We start from the raw sequence: 18,837 nt of genomic DNA on the forward strand, positions 1-18,837 counted from the left end.
CAAAACCAAGATCATGAAGTAGTGGCAACTATTTCTAGTGTATAACAGATATTGAAATGCCGTGGGGGAAATGAACAGAAGTATCTCCTGAAGTGGTAGTGACAAAGGACAGAGGTGGTTTTCAGAAGTTCAAGGGACATAGCTAATTAACTTACCACCTCCTTCAAATAAAAGTGAGACTCTCTTGGGAGAATTTAAGCCCATTAGCAGACACATCTTAGAGCAGTTAATGAAATGTTTCGTATTTCAGCAGAAAAAGATTTCAACAGTAAAAATGACATAGGAATCAGAAGCATACTTTGCTGTGACACTTGGTAGTTGACATTTTCCCAGTGACCACAAGTGTGAGATCCTCATGAGACTGACGTTCCCCAGCTGCATGAATATCTGCACTCTCATTTCACCAAAGAACATGAACTCTGCTGGGTGCTCTGTATTCTGGGTGGAGAACTCCAACCAATTCTGTGTAGCCTAAATCAACATGGGCATCAACCACCGTTTTAAACTCATCACCCCACAGAGCTGGCCCAGCAGGCTTCATCTGGAAAATAACTGGCTCATAGACTCCTTGGGGTATTTTTTTTTTTCTATTTTGCACTATGGTACCCCATAAATAATCTCAAACTCTTGCTTGTCAATGAGAGCCAAATTTGGAATAAGAAATTGTTCTTGGCATTCCTTATTCTTGGCCGAGCCTTTCTGAACTTCAGCTCAAGGAGCAAAACTATCATACTTCCAAACGTGAAACACTTTATCCATTACGCCTCCAAATTCTGCACTCCAGAATCCAACCAAATCAGAGTGAGCTGTCTAAAGATGAATGGTTTTCCTAATTTTTCCTAGAAACTCATTTATCATTGAGGGTTTAAGGCGATAACTATAAAATTCATAGAACGTTCCATCATATTGTCGGGGGGCCCCCACAGCAAAAGATGAATGGATCTGAGGGGCAGGTGACCACGTGGCCAGAGCCCTAGTCAGGCCACCTTGGAGGACAAGCGTGGCAGAGCTTTGGGTGCTGAGAAGGGCAGCCAGTCAGTGGTCCTCCTGGGACTCCTCCTTTTACAGCTTTCCTAATGGAAATCGAGACCAGGCCAATTTTTGAAAGAGTAAATATCTTTTAATACTTAAAAGGTCATAATTAAACATAATTACGTGTGCCAATATCATTCTTATAAGGCAAGCTTTACCAAAGGAATCTTGTTTCTGTGTTGAGAGGTTATGAAGGTAAGTCAACACTTTCCTGGGTCAAGATTTCAAGACGCCATTGTCAAACTATCCCTATGGACAATATAGATAAACTTGGACTGAATGCCGGTTAAGTAAGGAAGTTTCCTAACTAGCTGAATGACTGAATGTATACGCTGTTGATGAACTCAATTCTGTCTGAACAAACGTACTGTGTGGTAAGGGGGGCTGGGGTATGCTTTTCTTGCATAAACCATATATTTGGCACATTTTTAATGACTCATATAGATATATAGAAATCAGCTACATATTTTGATGCAACTGTTTTGAAGCTATTTTGACAGCCCAGTGAAACAATTTAATTTTAAAGAATTGTTCTCAAGTGCCAATTAACATAATTACATACACACTCACTTCCTGATCTTCATCCCACTTCTGAGTGAATTTTAGAGGGGCAATAAGGTCAGATTCAGGGGTGAGATGAGGCTTTGTGACATTCATTATTCACGTTGCTAGGGCATGAAAAAAGATGTGTTTATATTTTGATGCACCCATTTCGATATGACCAAATCAAAGTAGTCACATCAAAATCCTTTTCCAGATCGGATTTCCATACATTTATCTGCATCACAGGTTTTGGAACTCTATAGCACTAAGGATCTATCTCTTCACTACCCCATGAGACATTTACTTTCCAGGTTGGCAAAAATTCATTGTGCTTCTAATATATTTGAGGACGGAAAGATGGAGGCTGGTTTTAGAGTCAATATTTGCTAGATCTCCACCAAGTCAGATGTCATCTTCTTGCTTTTGGGAATACAGGTAAAGATGGCATATCATTCCAGGTTCTTTGTAAGTAATAGAAATAGACCCCGGCTGACAAAGCCAGAAAGGACTTTATAGGAAGGCTACTGGGTAGGGCTTTCAGTAACAGAAAAGTCAAACAACCAGGTCTTGGGAAGGCCCACGGTCAGAGTAGCTCCAGGGAGCTCAGTAGAGAACCCAGACACAGCTTCTGCAGGAAGTACCATCAATAGCTTCAGTTCCACTGGCCATCTGTCCCTCTGTGTCTCTGCCCAAGTTTCAAATCTTGTCTCATTGCCCCCTGTCCTCTGATCGGGACTATTGCGGTCATATGGATGGAGGAGAGCAATTTCCCCAAGGTAAAGGAAGGGCACGGTTATCAGAAGAAAGGGGCAGTGTCCAGGAAAAGAAAGAAAAGAATAGACCCACTAAAGACCGAAACTTCAGTCAAACACTCATTTTCAAAAATACAGGTTTGGCCTCACCTGCTTTAAGTAAATAAGGGGTTTAGTTGGCTGCAAGCACAATAAGAGTGCTAACACAGCCTTGGTGGTCCCAGCATCAGTAAGACGGCACCCCTTCAGAGGTTCCAGCACAGCCATGGGACCTTCACCATGGCCCCCTGTGGTTCTGGGTGGCCCTCCTCTGTGATTCTGGTCTCTGGGACACATCCTCTCATTCATTCTCCACCTCTAGGAATGGTAGCTGCTTCCTGTAATTACGAATGTCTGGGTTATCTCACATTTGCCTTTTTGCCCACTTTGTCCTTCTGTAGCTATGTAAAAAGCTCCTGTGTTAATTTCCCTCTACTGGAAATGTTGAGAGTATCGCTATCTTCCTTTCTGGAGTCTGACTGATGCAAATGCTGAAAAGCCAGATGATGTCCACAGTAGGATGTTTGGTGAGGGAGGTTGATACCACGTGGTACTTGGAATGCATGTCTTGTTCAAAGGAAGACTTAGGGAATGTGATCACCAGCTTCAACTATCTGAAGAGCTTTCATCTGAAAAAGGGATTATATTTATCCCCTGTAGTTCCGGAGGGCAGAACTAGGATTAGTGAGCAGAATTTTCAAGGAAGCAGGTTTCAGCTCAAAATAAGGAACTGTCCTCTAAGCCCTTGAACTGCCCCCAATGGAATGCACTGGGCAACTTTTACTGGAGGTTAGTCAAGCAGAGGATTGCTTTTCATCCCTCTGAGACACTGAAGAGGTGCCCACCAGAGTGACACGTGGGGCCAAATCAACTCTTGAGGCCCCAAAATCCTGCTGCAGAATCTGTAGGCTTTAATTAAAGATTTAGTCATTTTCCATTGGAGCTCGAGGACAAAGCTGGGGTGCTTCGTGACCTGCAGAAAACAGTATCAATTATCCTCTAAGATTTATCTTGGCTCCAGGGTACTTTAAAACAATCACTCTTCCTCTAAGACTGAAAAATTCAACTTCCCACCATTGTACACCCAGCTGAAAGCAGACACCCATGAGTAGGAAGATTCCCCTCTCTGCTTCTACTGGGTTCACTCTGTGTCCCTGTGATTTATGCCCAGAGGTCCTTTGGAGGAGACAAAGGTGACGACAGCCCACAACTAACGGAATCAAAGGATTCGAGTGTTCTGGAAAGATTTGCTCACCCTTGTGAATCTCCATTGATAGATCCAGATCCCTGAGGCTGAGGCTTCCCGTATCAGTCCTGGATTCACAAGGATCAGCAGACAGTTATGAGGGAACCAGACAAGTCTTCGAAACCTTTATGAGATTATCTTCCTGCCAGCTTGAAAATCCCACCACCTTTGCAATTCTTGCTACAGCTGTCAATAGCTTGTGCACATCTGTACAGCCCACCCTTACTGCTGTTCGGGGCACACGAGTCTCAAAACAGCTCTTCTCCATACACCAGTTTTCCTTTCCTGGAGCAAAACCCCCTTCATTCGCATTGTGGCAGTTTGGCGGGTAGGTGGGGGGAAGGCCATTCCCCTTTGAGCCCTGCTAAACCAAATGTAGAAATGTAACATTCTCACCTCTAATATGTTCAGAAAATGGTAACTTCTAGCACACTAAAAGAAGTGTTCTGTTACATTTTCCAGTGGGAACACTGGAGGAGAAGGGAAACACAATGAGTAACCCATGGTCAAACCCCCAGATATAGGGCTTCCCTGGTGGCGCAGTGGTTGAGAACCCGCCTGCCGATGCAGGGGACACGGGTTCGTGCCCCGGTCCGGGAAGATCCTACATGCCGTGGAGCGGCTGGGCCCGTGAGCCATGGCCGCTGAGCCTGTGCATCCGGAGCCTGTGCTCCGCAGCGGGAGAGGCCACAACAGTGAGAGGCCCGTGTACCGCAAAAAAAAAAATAAAATAAAAAAATTAAAAAAAAACACAGATATAACAGTACCAGAAATTAAACATCATTTTGACCTAGTCCAGGGATGCTCCCCTCACTCACACAATCTTATTGCTTCAGAGAATCCTACATTATAAGAGAGAAATCCATAGCATTAAGAGATTTGGTGGCTCAGCCCAGCTTTCCAGAGAGCATGGGTTCAAACTGACATCAGGCCATGGGTGACCGGGAGGTTGCCCCTTTTGCCAACACAACCCTTCGTGGATCATTTTACTTTCCATCTGCTTCCCCTAAATTTGTCCCAATATTTTTGTCATTTTGACATTTGTCATACGTCTTACTCTAAGGGTGTGACTGCCCAGAAAACAGAGGGAAAATGCCCAAGAAGTGATCAGCAGAGCCTGGCTTGCATGTCAGCAACTGCCCAACTCTCCGGACTCCTGCCATGGGTTAGGGAGCCCAGGGTGCAAAATATCTTAAAACGCAGACACACCTGTATGCCTAAAAGCCCAACACGAGCCAAGAAAAATTTTGAGTTTAACAATATCCTCTTCCCACAGCCTGTCCCAAGAAGTAGGGCTGTAAGGCCATGTTCTCCTAGTGAAAAGCTGTTGGTTAGAGCCTGGTGCTGAGGGCAGTAGAGGGCAGGAAGAGAGAATATCATGGTGTGGTGGGAGGTGAGATGGAGCATAGGGGGACAGGGGCTTCTCTCATGGATGGGCCCCCCTATGGGACCAGCTCTCTTGCTGCAAGTCAGGTCAGCTTGTCTTCCAGCTCAAGAGCTCTGAATTGCGATGCTCATCTAATGCTCTCTGTTTCTTCTCCCTCCGACCCCTCTCTGACCGCCCCTCATATTGTCCCCCTCCCTGTCCCTTTATGTTCCTTGGCCCTCTCTCCGCCCATCCCCTCCAGTCTGAGGCAGCCACCTGGGGACCCTGCTATCCAATCATTAGCCAGGGCAGCTGCTCTACCAAGCAAGCTCCAGAGACGTGCAGCTGGAGGAATGGAGTCTTGCGTGGAGGAGGGGAGCTGGGGAAGGCCCACCGAACCTTCTCAGGTGGCCAGATGATGCCTAATTAGGCCCCCTGCTCTGGAGGCCTCACCAGATGGGCAAATGCCTGGCAGCCTCAGGGAGCCAGCAAGACGCTGTGGGAAGTCCCAGCGCACGGTTTTCTTTCCAGCTGCCTCTGCGGCTGTGCGGAAGGATGGTTAAAATAGTAATTGGCGCCTGGGGTCAAGGGGCCTCGCTTTTCCCTGCCAGGAGGGGAGATGCTCTGCTTCTCAGTGATGCAACCCCGCCACTCCCTCACCCCAAGGATCCCCTCCACCAGCCTGGAGTCTGAGTTGCTGATGCTGTTGATTGAAATGGGATTTCTTTTTGTTTTGGAAGCATGACCAGAAGAGTTGGCGCTGGGAACATTTTTCTAAACCTAAACAATGCACACTATGAATTCATGAAAGGTAGGATTAAACTAGAAGGGAGACATGAAGAAAATGCATGGGTTTCATTCTTTCTGTCTCCCCAGCCTACAAATGTGAGCCACAAAGGGCGTGGCAAAGGGAGGGTGAGGCAGCTGAGGACTTAATTTTGACAAATTGCTGTTTCTGGGCAAGGGAGAAGTCGGGAGCCAGTGAGGGAGGCGGGGTGTAGGGGTCCGCTCTGGTGGTGCAGATATTTTATATTTCAAGGCCTGTCCCTGGCCTGCAAAAGAGAACTGCCCTGTGGTTCTCCTAAGCTACCTGGCCACTGCGCCTCTCACTGCCCCTCAGCATGGCCATTTCTACAAGAAAAACATGTCATGGGGGACAGGCAGGGAAGCAGAACCTTTGACACCCTCCTCCCCCCCAAATTCTGCTATTCAGGTGGAGTTCGCCTTTAGGTGGAAAGGCATCAATGGAAATAATGAAGTTTACAAACATTAAAGGGAAAAAATGCAGGAAATGGAGCTAAAAATGGGCCAAACAACTTCTTTGCCCTTCCGTCTTCCTGCCTATCCCTAGCTCCTTGTGTGACGGAGAGCATTCCTTGCCTTTGATGAAGAAGTGATAGCAGCAGTGCTTAAGTTCTTGACTCAGATGGCATTTTTTTTTTTTTTTTTTTTTTTTTGCGGTACATGGCCTCTCCCGTTGTGGCCTCTCCCGTTGCGGAGCACAGGCTCCCCGGACGCGCAGGCTCAGCGGCCATGGCTCACGGGCCCAGCCGCTCCACGGCATGTGGGATCCTCCCAGACTGGGGCACGAACCCGTGTCCCCTGCATCGGCAGGCAGACTCTCAACCACTGCGCCACCAGGGAAGCCCCAGATGGCCTTTTTATAGAAAAGGAAAAGTCAGGAAAATACAAGAAATCTTTTCTGCCTGCCATCACAGCCCTCGCGCCCCCATTTGGGATACCCTATAAGCGTCCATATGGATTCAGGGGGAAAACCCATGTATCTCATTTGGTGGTCTTCTTTTTTAAGCTGTTGGAAAGTGAACTCTCCTGCCCAGTGGCAGTTGTTTTCTAGCTATTATATGCAGGGAAAATTTCCAAAATATAATGTAATAAGGCGAAGAAAACAAGCATACAAATCATTTATTATAATATTCCTTATTTACCCTTGTTATTAATGTCCCTTGTTTGTGGGACAAATTTGTGGACGGGACAGGCTGTGTATGATTACATTCTTGGCCAGCAGAGAACCAGGTTGGCGGCAGCACGTCTCTGAGAAATCTCAGCTCTCTGCAGCTTCTAGAGTATAACATATTTTCTGCGGGCTCAGGCTGATACAGCGGACATTTAATTGTTAATTCACCAACAGCCATCTGCTAAAGCGTAGACTCCCTGGAAATCTGGGGAAACAGCGCCACCTAGCAGCCCTAGCGCTAAGTGCTTCAAAGCTGTGTTGTTGACTGGGCCGGTGGAAAAGGCTGTCGGTTCTTTTGAGGTTGACCAAATTGGAAAGGTGGTCTCTCTCCAAATCCATCTCCGCTACCAATGAGCACAATGAGCTGGCGACAGCTTGGAGTCCATTTTGCTTCGGAAAAGCAGCTCAGCTTAACATTCTGGTTGGATAAGCAAGGTTTCATAAAATTTCATTACCATAGGTCATTTCACCTGTAAGACACTTTGGAGCTACACATTTAAAAGATGAGAAGATGGAGGCCCAAGGAGAACAAGGTGCTTCTTCAAGGTCACACGGCTATTTTATGGTTGAGCCAGGCTCAAAAACTAGAACCAATCCTGCTATTCATAGAATGGGAACCCTTTTTATAGGCTGGGCAGAGATGAAGGTAGAAATAAGACACAGAAGTGAGAGTATCCATCAGTAAGCCAAGGTCTGGGTCTCTCTCTGAATCTAGATATTGATAACAGGGATAAGGCAAGGTGCACAGTAAACACAAGGACAGATTTTGGCCCGTGTCTAGGACACAGGCAAACACCATGGACAAATCTTTGAGACGCCCTGCAAAATGTCACTGAAATGGCTGAAACAAATATTTGGGCTGTTCTCCAGCCCAGCCTCTCTGTGGTCTGGTCAGTCACATGTCTCCCTAAGAGGAAAACTATTAGAGATTTTAATTTGGGAAATAGGGGTTTTCAGACTCTCCTCCTCTAAAGGCCCTTTGGAGCTTTGACTTCAAATGTGTCAGATGCTCTTTCTCTCTCTCAGGGAGGAACATTGTGGAGACTCAACCTGTCAGAGCTGGAAGGGACCTTGGGGGTGACTCATCCCATGGGGCTCATCCTGAGTGCACATTGGAATTGCCAGAGAAGATGTTAAAAATGTCAGTGCTAGGGTCCCACCCCAGACCAATTAAATAAAATTCTCTAGTGTGGGACCTAGGTATGGTAGGTCCCCCCTAATCTGCGATTTCGCTTTCTGTGGTTTCAGTTACCCACAGTTAACTACAGTTCAAAACTATTAAATGGAAAATTCCAGAAACAAACTACTCATGGGCTTTAAATTGTGTGCTGTTCTCAGTAGTGTGATGAAATCTCGCACCATACAGCACAGGGTCCCCAACCATCGACATCATCATGGCTCAATCCAGGATCACCTGTTCCAGGTGACCTGCTTCTGACATGTGGTCTGAAGGTCCACAGCCTAATGTTATGTCACAATGCCTATGTCATTCGCCTCACTTCATCTCATCACGGAGATATTTTATCATATCACATCATCACAAGAAGAAGGTTGAGTTCAGTAGCACAATAAGATATTTTGAGAGAGAGATAGAAAGACTATACTCCCAAACTTGTATTATAGTATATTATTATAATTGATCTATTTTATTATTAGTTATTGTGAATCTCTGACTGTGCCTAATTTATAAATCAAACTGTATCATAGGTATGTATGGGTGGGCCCAAAAGTGCCTTCGGTTTTTTAAGCAAAAATAAAAGACACATTTTTCATTTTGACCAAGAATTTTATTGAACAACATATTCAGCCTTTTGTTCCACTACCTTCCACCAGTTTTCAGGCAACTTCATAATTCCATCTTCCCAAAACTTTTTACCTATTTGAGCAAAGAACAGTTCCAGGTGCCTTTTACAGTCTTCCAGGGAATTGAAAATTTTCCATTAAGAGAATTTTGTAAAGACCAAAATAAATGGAAATCCGAAGGTGCAATGTCTGGTGACGGCGGATGAATCAGAACTTCCCAGCCAAGCTGTAACAGTTTTTGCCTGGTCATCAAAGAAACATACAGTCTCACATTATCCTGATGGAAGATTATGCGTTTTCTGTTGACTCATTCTGCACGCTTTTCATCGAGTGTCACTTTCAGTTGGTCTAATTGGGAGCAGTACTGTTGGAATTAATCGTTTGGTTTTCCGGAAGGAGCTCATAATAGAGGACTCCCTTCCAATCCCACCATATACACAACATCACCTTCTTCGGATGAAGACTGGCCTTTGGTGTGGTTGGCAGTGGTTCATTTCGCTTGCCCCACAATCTCTTCCATTCTGCATTGTTGTACAGCGTCCACTTTTCATCAACCATCACAATTTGTTTTTAAAAAAGAACATTTTCATTACGTTTCAGTAGAGAATTCCAAGTGGAAATATGGTCAAGAAGGTTTTTTTCGCTTAACTTACATGGAACCCAAACATCAAAGCGATTCACATAACCAAGCCGGTGCAAATGATTTACAACTCTTGATTTGGGTATTTTGAGTATGTCGGCTATCTCCCGCGTGGTATAACGTTGATTGTTCTCAATTAATGTCTCGATTTGATCGCTATCACCTTCAACTGGTCTACCCAACTGTGGAGCAACGTCCAACGAGAAATCTCCAGCACAAAACTTTGCAAACCACTTTTGACATGTTCCATCGGTCACAGCACCTTCTCCATACACTGCACAAATCTTTTTTTGCATTTCAGTTGTGTTTTTACCTTTCTTGAAATAATAAAGCATAATAGGCCGAAAACGTTGCTTGTTTTTCTTCCATCTTCAATATTAAAATGGCTACACAGGGCTTCGCTGGTGGCACAGTGGTTGAGAGTCCGCCTGCCGATGCAGGGAACGCGGGTTCGTGCCCCGGTCCGGGAGGGTCCCACATGCCGCGGGATGTGGGCCCGTGAGCCGTGGCTGCTGAGCCTGCGCGTCTGGAGCCTGTGCTCCGCAACGGGAGAGGCCACAGCAGTGAGGGGCCCGCGTACCGCAAAAAAAAAAAAAAAAAAAAAAAAAAAATGGCTACACAAAAATTCACCCATTTCGATAACTCTTCTTTTAAATGCACGCTGATATGACAGTGGTCACATACAATCTAACAGAATTGTTTCAAATGAAGTTAAAGACAATAAGTGCTACTAGAGCCATCTTACAGAAAAAACCGAATGAAACTTTTGGCCCACCCAATATGTATAGGAAAAAACATAGTGTACCTAGGATTCAGGACTAGCCCTAGCTTTAGGCGCCCACTGGGGGTCTTAGAACATACCTTGCACAGATAATGAGGAACTATCGTATTAGTATGTATGAGGGATGCCAATAGGCTACCAAGGTTAAGAATCGCTGGCTTCTAGCCCAAACTTTCCTCCTAAAGATGAGAAAACTGAGCTGCAGAAAGGCAGAGTGCTCTGTCCAGCAACACACAGGGAGCTAATGGCAGAACTGGGGCCAGTTTTCTCTTCCTTGTCCTTAGCAGCTTGCTACAGTCCATTACACCACGCTCAGCTCCAAGCAGCCAGATAGCCAGCGTGGTCAAAGCCTGCAGACACAGCCCCGAGACAGCCGTCTGTGAGTGGTCATTGCACAGGAAGTGCTCTGAGCACTGTGCAAACTCAGCACTTAGGAACTTTGAAAGAAGAGATGTTGAAGGATTCTAACCAATGTGAGGGCACTTGGTCATATTTTTTTTCAACTATGATTTTTGGGACTGGAGAAATAACCACAGAATGGGTCTAGGGTCCCCCCTGGGCCCATGGTGAGATGGACCAGAGCCAGACTGACTCCACTGATCGCCTGATGGGTGGTACTTTGGGTCTCCAGCGTCCACTTGTCCCTGACAGTCTGATTACACCCCTTGCCCCCGTGCACAATCACCCTAGTATGCAGCCACAGGTCCCTTTAGTGAAGGTCAGAAAGAAGGTTCACGGTGTAAACTGTTGGCTGTGCAGCAGGATTTCCAAGGAGACCTGTCCTCCTCTTCATTCAAGAGGCTCTGTGTCTATACAATGACTCAAGTCTGAGAATTAGTTGAGGGATTTTTTACTTTCTATTGTGGTGATTCTATGCACCAGATCTAGAGCTTTCCCATTATGCAAATCAAGTAAGGCTTTAATAGCCTGCCCGTGTATTACTGCTCAAGGAACATAGTGATCAACTAGCCAATTCAATGGCTCTACAGGCCATTCTATTCTGATTACTACTTGGGTTCTGCAAACCCTTACAGTAAACACACTCATCTTGTCTTTAGCAATTAAATACCACCTCTTGGTGCTGGGTTTCAACATCTCCACTGAAGTCAGGGAGTCCTGTTTGATGGCAGCTGTCCACACCATCACTTCTGGCTCACAGAGGAGAGCCAGCACAGAGAACACGGGGGCTCCCTCACAAATGCATCTCCTCCAGCCTTGGTAAAGGGAGTGCCCTCTGGACCCTCTGAGGGGATGCAGTTAGGAGGTAGGTGAGCTGATCGCATATAATACATCTGCTCCAGCTTCCCCATTCCCCAAAGCTCTATATACATTCCTCTGTCTCACTGCCCCATATCTCTTGTCAGGAAGGTCTGGCCCAGGACCCATTACCTTACTGTCTTCATGACAATTCAAAACCCCAGAGATTCTAACATCAGCATTATGCAACCAAACCACATCTCCCAGGCTGCTTCTCAAACTTTAAAAGAGCTCCAAAATCCCATCAGAGTGCCCCAGGTTTTAAAGAAATCGCTGATCACGAGCTATGAAATGAAGAATTGCATCAATACCAAAAGTTTAGAAGAGAAGAATGATTCAGGCAATGTTAGCCTAAGATTCTCCAGGATGAGGCTGGCTGTGACCAGGAATCTGCGAGCAGGGCATCAGCATGAATGTTCCAGGCTGGGCTTCCCTGTCCCACTCCCAGTTCCACCTTTCAATCAGGGATGCAGAAAGGAAGGTGGAGGGGAGACAAATCTTGACCTTGTGAGGCCAAGATGGCTCGAGGGCTCATACCCTTTTGCCCTTGTCTTTGGCCTTTAGCATTGCTGAGAGGAAACACAGAAGCTTTATAGGATGCTAGGCATTGGCCACATGGAGAGGGTTTTGCATGGGGCTCCCCACTATACCCAGGGATGATGCCCGCCTGCAAGCCCTCTATCTGAATTTGGATGTTTTAAACAAAATAACACAGGCTGTCAAAGAATTCATTTCAGGAGTCCTTTTATACTGTCAGCTTATCATGTGGCTCCACCGTGAAACCCTGGGTTGGCTTGGTGTTTCACTCAGAATAGAGCCCAAGGATCCTTCCACGGGGCCCAGGAGCTAAGTGATCAGCGCCCCCCTTCCTCTCCGGCTCATCCCCTATTCCACTCCCTTGCTCACTGTGGTCCAGATGCGCTGGCTTTCTTGCTTCTCTTCAAACATGCATAGAACTTCCCCTGGCCATTCCCTCTGCTTAGCACACCCCTCCACCAACTCGGCCCCTGACCGTCTTTGATCTTTGTCCAAATGTCACCCGACAGCTTCCCTGACAATCTCCTTTTACAGTGCATCCTCCACCCCGCTCCTCTGCCTTTTTTCCATTACGGGTCACCTTCTGACATACTGTATACTTCATTTATTTTGATATTGTCTGTCTCCCGCACTAGAATGGCAGCTCCCTGTGGGCAGACATGCTTGTCACTTCTGTCACTGCTGAATCCCCAACCCCCAGAAAAATGCTCGGCATGTGGAAGGGGATCAGTGAATATTTTGTGAGTCGATGAATGAAACTACTATGTGATTGGCTCTGCGGTTGAGCCAATCACAGCTTAATAAATGGGATCCACTGAGAGCCAGAGGCAGCCAGTTTGCCTGCCTTTCCTCTCTACCAAAGTGGAACAATCTCACAGCAATCAATCCAATCAGTAAGGAATTGCCCAGGTCTGATAAGACACACAGACACTGCAGTTAACTTTTCTACGGCATTTCTTTTTTAAGTTCTTTAATTAAAACTACACATGGATGGTTAAAGCAAAATGTTTTCACTCTACCTAAGCTTGCCATATATCTGTGGTTTAAAAAGTGAATCTTGCCCCACTAATAATGTCCTTCATCATGTTGCTTAGAGGAGGAGGTTTCAAGGAAAAGGACAGTTATGATTGTGACTCCTTTTACACTAGACTAATAATAACTTTAGAAAAACAGCCCATGTTTAGCTCCACAGATGTGCCTTGAGGGGGACCCTAAAACACCTGAGGATAAAGAGTGTCCATTCACAAGAGGAGGCCAGCCACACTTGTTGGGCCCATCTGAGTATTATTCCTTTCCGCCAAATGAAAGCTTCAGCCAATGAGTTGCTTAGTTATTATAGGTTATTCTGAATTCAGACAGCTGTCTTGTGTCTGGAAATTGATTACAAAGTAGATGCATCTATCAACTGGGGAATTTCTGATATAAAATTCATTCTTTTATTTGTCAAACATTGACTTAGAACCTCATAGGTGTGTTGAATATACCAAGTAAAACACTTGCAGACACTCTGTGGATAGTAAGGAGAAAGGGGCCTTACTTGATACTGGGAGAGAGGGGTGCCAGGAAGGCCTCATGGATTATATTATTCGGGGATTTGGACAAGCCCCGAATGAAGTGAGGAAGAAGCCATGCAGATTTAGGAGGGAGAGCATTCCAGGCAGATCAGGTGCAAAGGCCCTGAGGTGGAAATGAGCTCGACATGTCAGGACACAAGAGGCTCCTTTGACTTATCTCCTTTCTCTCCTTGACTAGAATCCCAAAGCCTCATCCTATCCCAGAAGCCAGCTCCTCCTCTCTGGTAGATCCAGGGCCTTCCCAGCCCTCAGTCTGAACTAGACACCGCAGAGTAGCCGTGCCCCCAAAACTTTTGTTGCTAGGGCTCTAAGACTAGTTCTTCCAGGCAAACAAACTCCCTTTATCCTGCAGACTTCTGGCCTTTTAACATGGGCTTTCCATTGCTGACAAACTCCATAATCGAGAGGAGGTGTTAGCAAAACTCCTTCTATTCCTTAGCAGAACCCCTCCCATCCCACACCCCACCCTCCCACAAAGGAGCTTGAAATGTGAAGGGTAAGGGAGAGCTGAGCTGCGGGGAGGACAGGCTGGTGGGGTGCTCACTGGGCCCCCTTCTCATAGGCCTGATGAGCAAGCTGGACTCCCCACTCCTGCCATCACCCTCCAGGGAGGGGGTGGGGCGTGCATGGTGGGGTGAGCAGTGAGGAAGAGGAGGAGGAGGAAGAGGAGGAGGAGGAAGAGGAGGGAAACCACCTCCCTCTGAGCCAGGCTGGGATTGCAGATTAGGGACCAGAGTCCAGGCCAGACCTGCCTCCTGCAGGCTCACTCACCCTGGAGGGAAGTCACAGTGGGGAGCAGGGAGAGAGGAACCTTGCCCTGGGGTTCTGCAGCCTCTCCAGCCTCAGAGTGTTGGTCCTGTGAACAGTGTCCAGACCACAGTTTCTGCTGAAATGGGTCCCAGTTTATAAATGTACTCATGTTTTCACTACTGTTTTTCATTTGTCTCAGCTTCATTTCCCCCAGTTCCCAGTTCCATGCTTGTCAACAAGACTGTCCACTTATCTGAAGAGAAATGACATCAAGAGTGAATTTAAAGGCTGCTAGAAAGGCAAAGGGGGCCAAAATACCACTGAGTCATCCATCACCTGCTCACTACAGTCTTTTCTACTCTGATGTTAAGTACCTTCTAGACATTATTTAACTGTTGTGTAAACAACATGAGGTGCGTCTCAGTGTTCCTGTGCCGTGGACAAAATAACCTAGGCTCAGAAAGGTAGAGACACCTGCCCAAGCTCACACAGCTAGAAAAGAGCCAGAATTGGATACAAGTGTGCATGGTTCTAGAATCTTCTTGCCACTCAGTGCAAAGACACATAGAGGAGGAATAACTATATGCTGAACACCTGTAGACTGGTTAAATTTTCTACCTCACTCTCTTGGAATGAGAAACTGGTCATCACGACCCCATTCAGTTACTGGTAAGAGGAGCAGAAATGGGGGAGGAAGGTGCAGAAAAGATGCCAACCCAGAACAGAGCACTGCTGACTTCCTATGTTTGTTTGCCTGGGGCGGCTTTTCTTCTTTGTAGGATAAGGAGAGAGACGCCTACATTAGTCAGCACCTTCGCACAGCCCAGCTTCCTACCCTGCCTGGCAACTGGCTAGGCTGATGCATAAACAAAGGAAGGAGCTGCCCCAGCAGTGCGGGAAGGGGGCCATCAGGCCAGCCCTTGAAATTCTCCCACCCGCTTCCAGCCTGAAATTTCCCCTCATTTCACAAATGCAAACACAGAAGAACAGAGAGTGGGCAAAGCTGGCCCAGAAGGCGTTGCCAGTCAGGGCAGAATCAGGACCGGAAAGAAATGAGCTATTCACCCACAGTTCATTCATTCGTTCATTCATTTGGATTCATTAAAACGGCCAAGGCTCTGTCCTCATGGAGGTGATGTTCAAGTGAGAAAGATAGTTGATAAATGGACAGATACACAATACAGTGTAAAGAACAATATAAAGGAGTGTAGGCGAAGTCCTCCCTGGGGTGACTTGGGACAGAGACCGATTTCTCACCCGACTGAAGTGAGAAAATAAGGGCAAGGTTACTGAGAAGGGAATAACTTGCTGTGTGGGACAACAACAAGGAGACCAGAATATTCTGATCGGATTGAATGAGGGTAGAACTTACATTCAGAGGTAACTGGTGTTAGATCATAAAGCTCTATACGAAGAACAGGACTTTGGATTATTTTTTTAATAGTGATGCAAAGCCATGGAAGAGCTGAAAGCAGGGAAACATCATGATCTCCTTCAGGTTTTTAAAAATCACTCTTGCTACCATGTAGGAAAGAACCCGCAGAGAAGGAAAAGTGGAGGTGATGATGGCTTTCCTTCAAGATGAGCTCGAAGGAAAGAAATAAGGAGCATAAGAAGGGGTTGGACCCAGGGGGTGGAGCAAAAATGATTTGCTGATGTGTTACATATAGTATGTGTGATGGCTTTCAAGGAATACAACTTGGTTTTCATCCTGAGCATGTGATCGAACTGTGGCACCACTGTACAAACTGGAATCCTGTAGATGTCAGAATCTGGATGAAATTAAGTTTTGTATCTCCAGCGCCCAGAACAGTGGATCCCACATTGGAGTTTAATAAACTTAAATGATCAGATAAATGCAATGATTACTACATGTACATACACACAAGCACAAATATTTAACTACCCTGCTTCCCTTTGTCTTTTGCTATAGTTTTGCAATTATTTTAGTTTTTTTTCCAAAAGAAATCTTAATTGAAATACCAATATATAAAACAAACACATTGCAAACATTTATTCATGAACATTTATATTTGAGTTCAATTATGACATTTGCTTATGATAAAGTCAATCAATGAGGCCAAACAGTTCTGATACATACAGATATTTGAAATCAGATGATATGGATGTTAACTTCAATTTTCCATATGTTCTAACTTCCATTTGTTTCTGTTTTGTCTGGTTGCACCTTATGAAGAAGTAGTTACAAATGGCATAAGTTTTAAATGTGTTTCGTGCCAGTTAGTAACACCTTTGGCTACATGTAAGAAAAGAGTTAAATGTCAGAGGCTTAACCATAAGGAAGTTTACTTTTGATTAACAAAAATCAGTAATATAAAGAAGTGTACAGTTAGAAATAGTGTCTTAAAAGACTTGAACAAGTAATCCAAAGGTAGGAGCTACAGAACTAATTCAATAGTTTAACAGTGTCATAAGGGCCCTGGTCTTTCCATCCTTCCATCCTGCCATTCCTAGGCTGTCATTTCAGCCCTGGGAAGTCACTTTATGGTCATGGGCCATCAAAAAACTATCAGAAAACTAGATCAAAGAGTGGCCAGGACAGAAAGAGACCTTTCTTCGTGACTACCCTCTCCCTATACCAGGGAAACATCTTTCCCAGAATCCTCCAACAGAGTTCTTTTGTGTCTAATTTGCCAGACCACATGCTCACTCTTGGACCTTCACTAAGCTACAGTACTTTCTGACTAATAGCTGAGCAAGACCAAGGAAAAATTTCAAGAAACTTTTCAATAATTAACTTGGAAGCTTGAAAGACCAGTGGCAGAAACAGTTTGTGTAATGACATAAGTGATCGTACATATATAGAACTGGGCCACTTCCTGCTGTTCTCAGTGGCCAAAGATAACTTCGATTGGATATTTTCTGAAGATTTCAGAAAGTAGAAATAAATTGACACGAAGAAAAAAAATGCTAAAAATTATGCTTTCCTATTTATCTCTTCGGAGTCCCATTCAGCTGCTGTTTTCTCAGAATCTGTCTCTTTCCCTCAAACCTTCTTTAAGAACTTCATCCTCCCTAAACCCCTCCCTTCCCATCTTTCTTCATCCCCTCTCCCTGTAATCACTGGCCCAGTCTCCTGATTTCTCCATTTGCACTACCCGGACATTACCCTGATGAGTGCAAAAAGTCATTCAGACAAACTTACTTCACTGAAAGTAAAGAAGGCAAAAGGGCATAGTACCCCTGCTTCAGTATGTTTACCTTTGTCACATGATCATATTGAACAGCAGTTCCCATCTCCTTTCTCAGATATTGGAGTTAGATCAGAAGTGCCCCAAATTTACAATAAGGGCCAGAAAGCTACTTAACATTCAACATTATCAATATACAGCATAAGATAATTTATCATTCTATTAATGACTCAGCAACATGATATGAACAGGCTCTGAGCATCTACTTCAGTATGACCTTCATAAAATTTAGGGTGGAACACTTTTGTACAATATTCTGTGATTCATTAGATGCAGGCCTGAATTTTTTGTAAAGATGATAGCAATTTTCTTCAAGGTAAAAGACATGCTCATAGATGGTAGAAAAAGCTTTATCCTGAGGGCCATACTCTACACACACACACATACACACACACACACACAGAGTAAGCCTGATGACACAAAGATAGTAATCTCCAGTGTTAAATTTAAAATGGAAAATATTTGGTGTGAGGTTTTTTTCTTTAGTCTATAGTTTTTAGATGAACTAAAGATACATTATTTAAAAAAAAAAAACTCAGTTTATCCCATAGCAGGGTTAACATGAGTTGTAAACAAATAGTTTTTCACATTATTTTTCCAGAGACCCCTGCAAATATATAAATGTATTAACCAAGAAAAGTATCATATTAACGTGTTAACAAGAAAGACAGGTCTCCCAATAAGCTCTCAACCCTGCCTGTGTACAGTGGTTAGAAGGAACCCAGGCAATTCAGTCTGTGGACTTTATGCTGCCATCTCCTCTATAAGAGGGATGTTAACCCCTTCCCATTGGAAGAATTTTTAAAATGTAGAAATTCAGCAAAAAAAAAAAAAGAGACTGCTTGAAATGGAAGGAACCACAACTCGAGCCAGTGGAAGACCCCATTCCCCACCACGCACAGGCTATTTTGTAAAAGGTGTTTCCTGGGATTGTGGTTATATACCTCGAGGGCAAGGACTGAGTCTCTCGTTCTCCTCCAACATGGAAGAGTTAATTTACTAATAATAATCATGCCAATAAGGTAGCAGTGGTTGAACTACATAAGAGTCTGCTTTTCAGTTCAATTTTCAGCATCAGAAATTCAAATTATGGAGCATCCCCTCCAATGAAATTGAAAACTGAAAGACTGATTTCACACCAACCAGAATTGAAATTCTCTGCCTTGAAAACTCTTCAGGAATTCTTTATGCACTTTTGACTTGAAATAATGACTTTACTTCAAAATAAAGCAGCTATAGATCTTGAGGTTGGCTTGCTTTTTTAGTAACTGTGGGTTTTCTCAACCCGAGGCTGGAAAACTAGTCTGGCATTAATCATTGAATCAAAGGA

General features: G+C 44.8%; 1 pseudogene; it reads right to left on the minus strand.

The window, feature by feature from the left end:
* Positions 1-286: 286 nt before the first annotated feature.
* Positions 287-3,924, minus strand: LOC131742790 (protein NipSnap homolog 3A pseudogene; annotated as a pseudogene).
* Between the last annotated feature and the right edge of the window lie 14,913 nt (positions 3,925-18,837).

The sequence above is a fragment of the Kogia breviceps genome, chromosome 15 (assembly GCF_026419965.1).
Source record: "Kogia breviceps isolate mKogBre1 chromosome 15, mKogBre1 haplotype 1, whole genome shotgun sequence".
In the NCBI taxonomy this organism is placed as follows: domain Eukaryota; kingdom Metazoa; phylum Chordata; class Mammalia; order Artiodactyla; family Physeteridae; genus Kogia; species Kogia breviceps.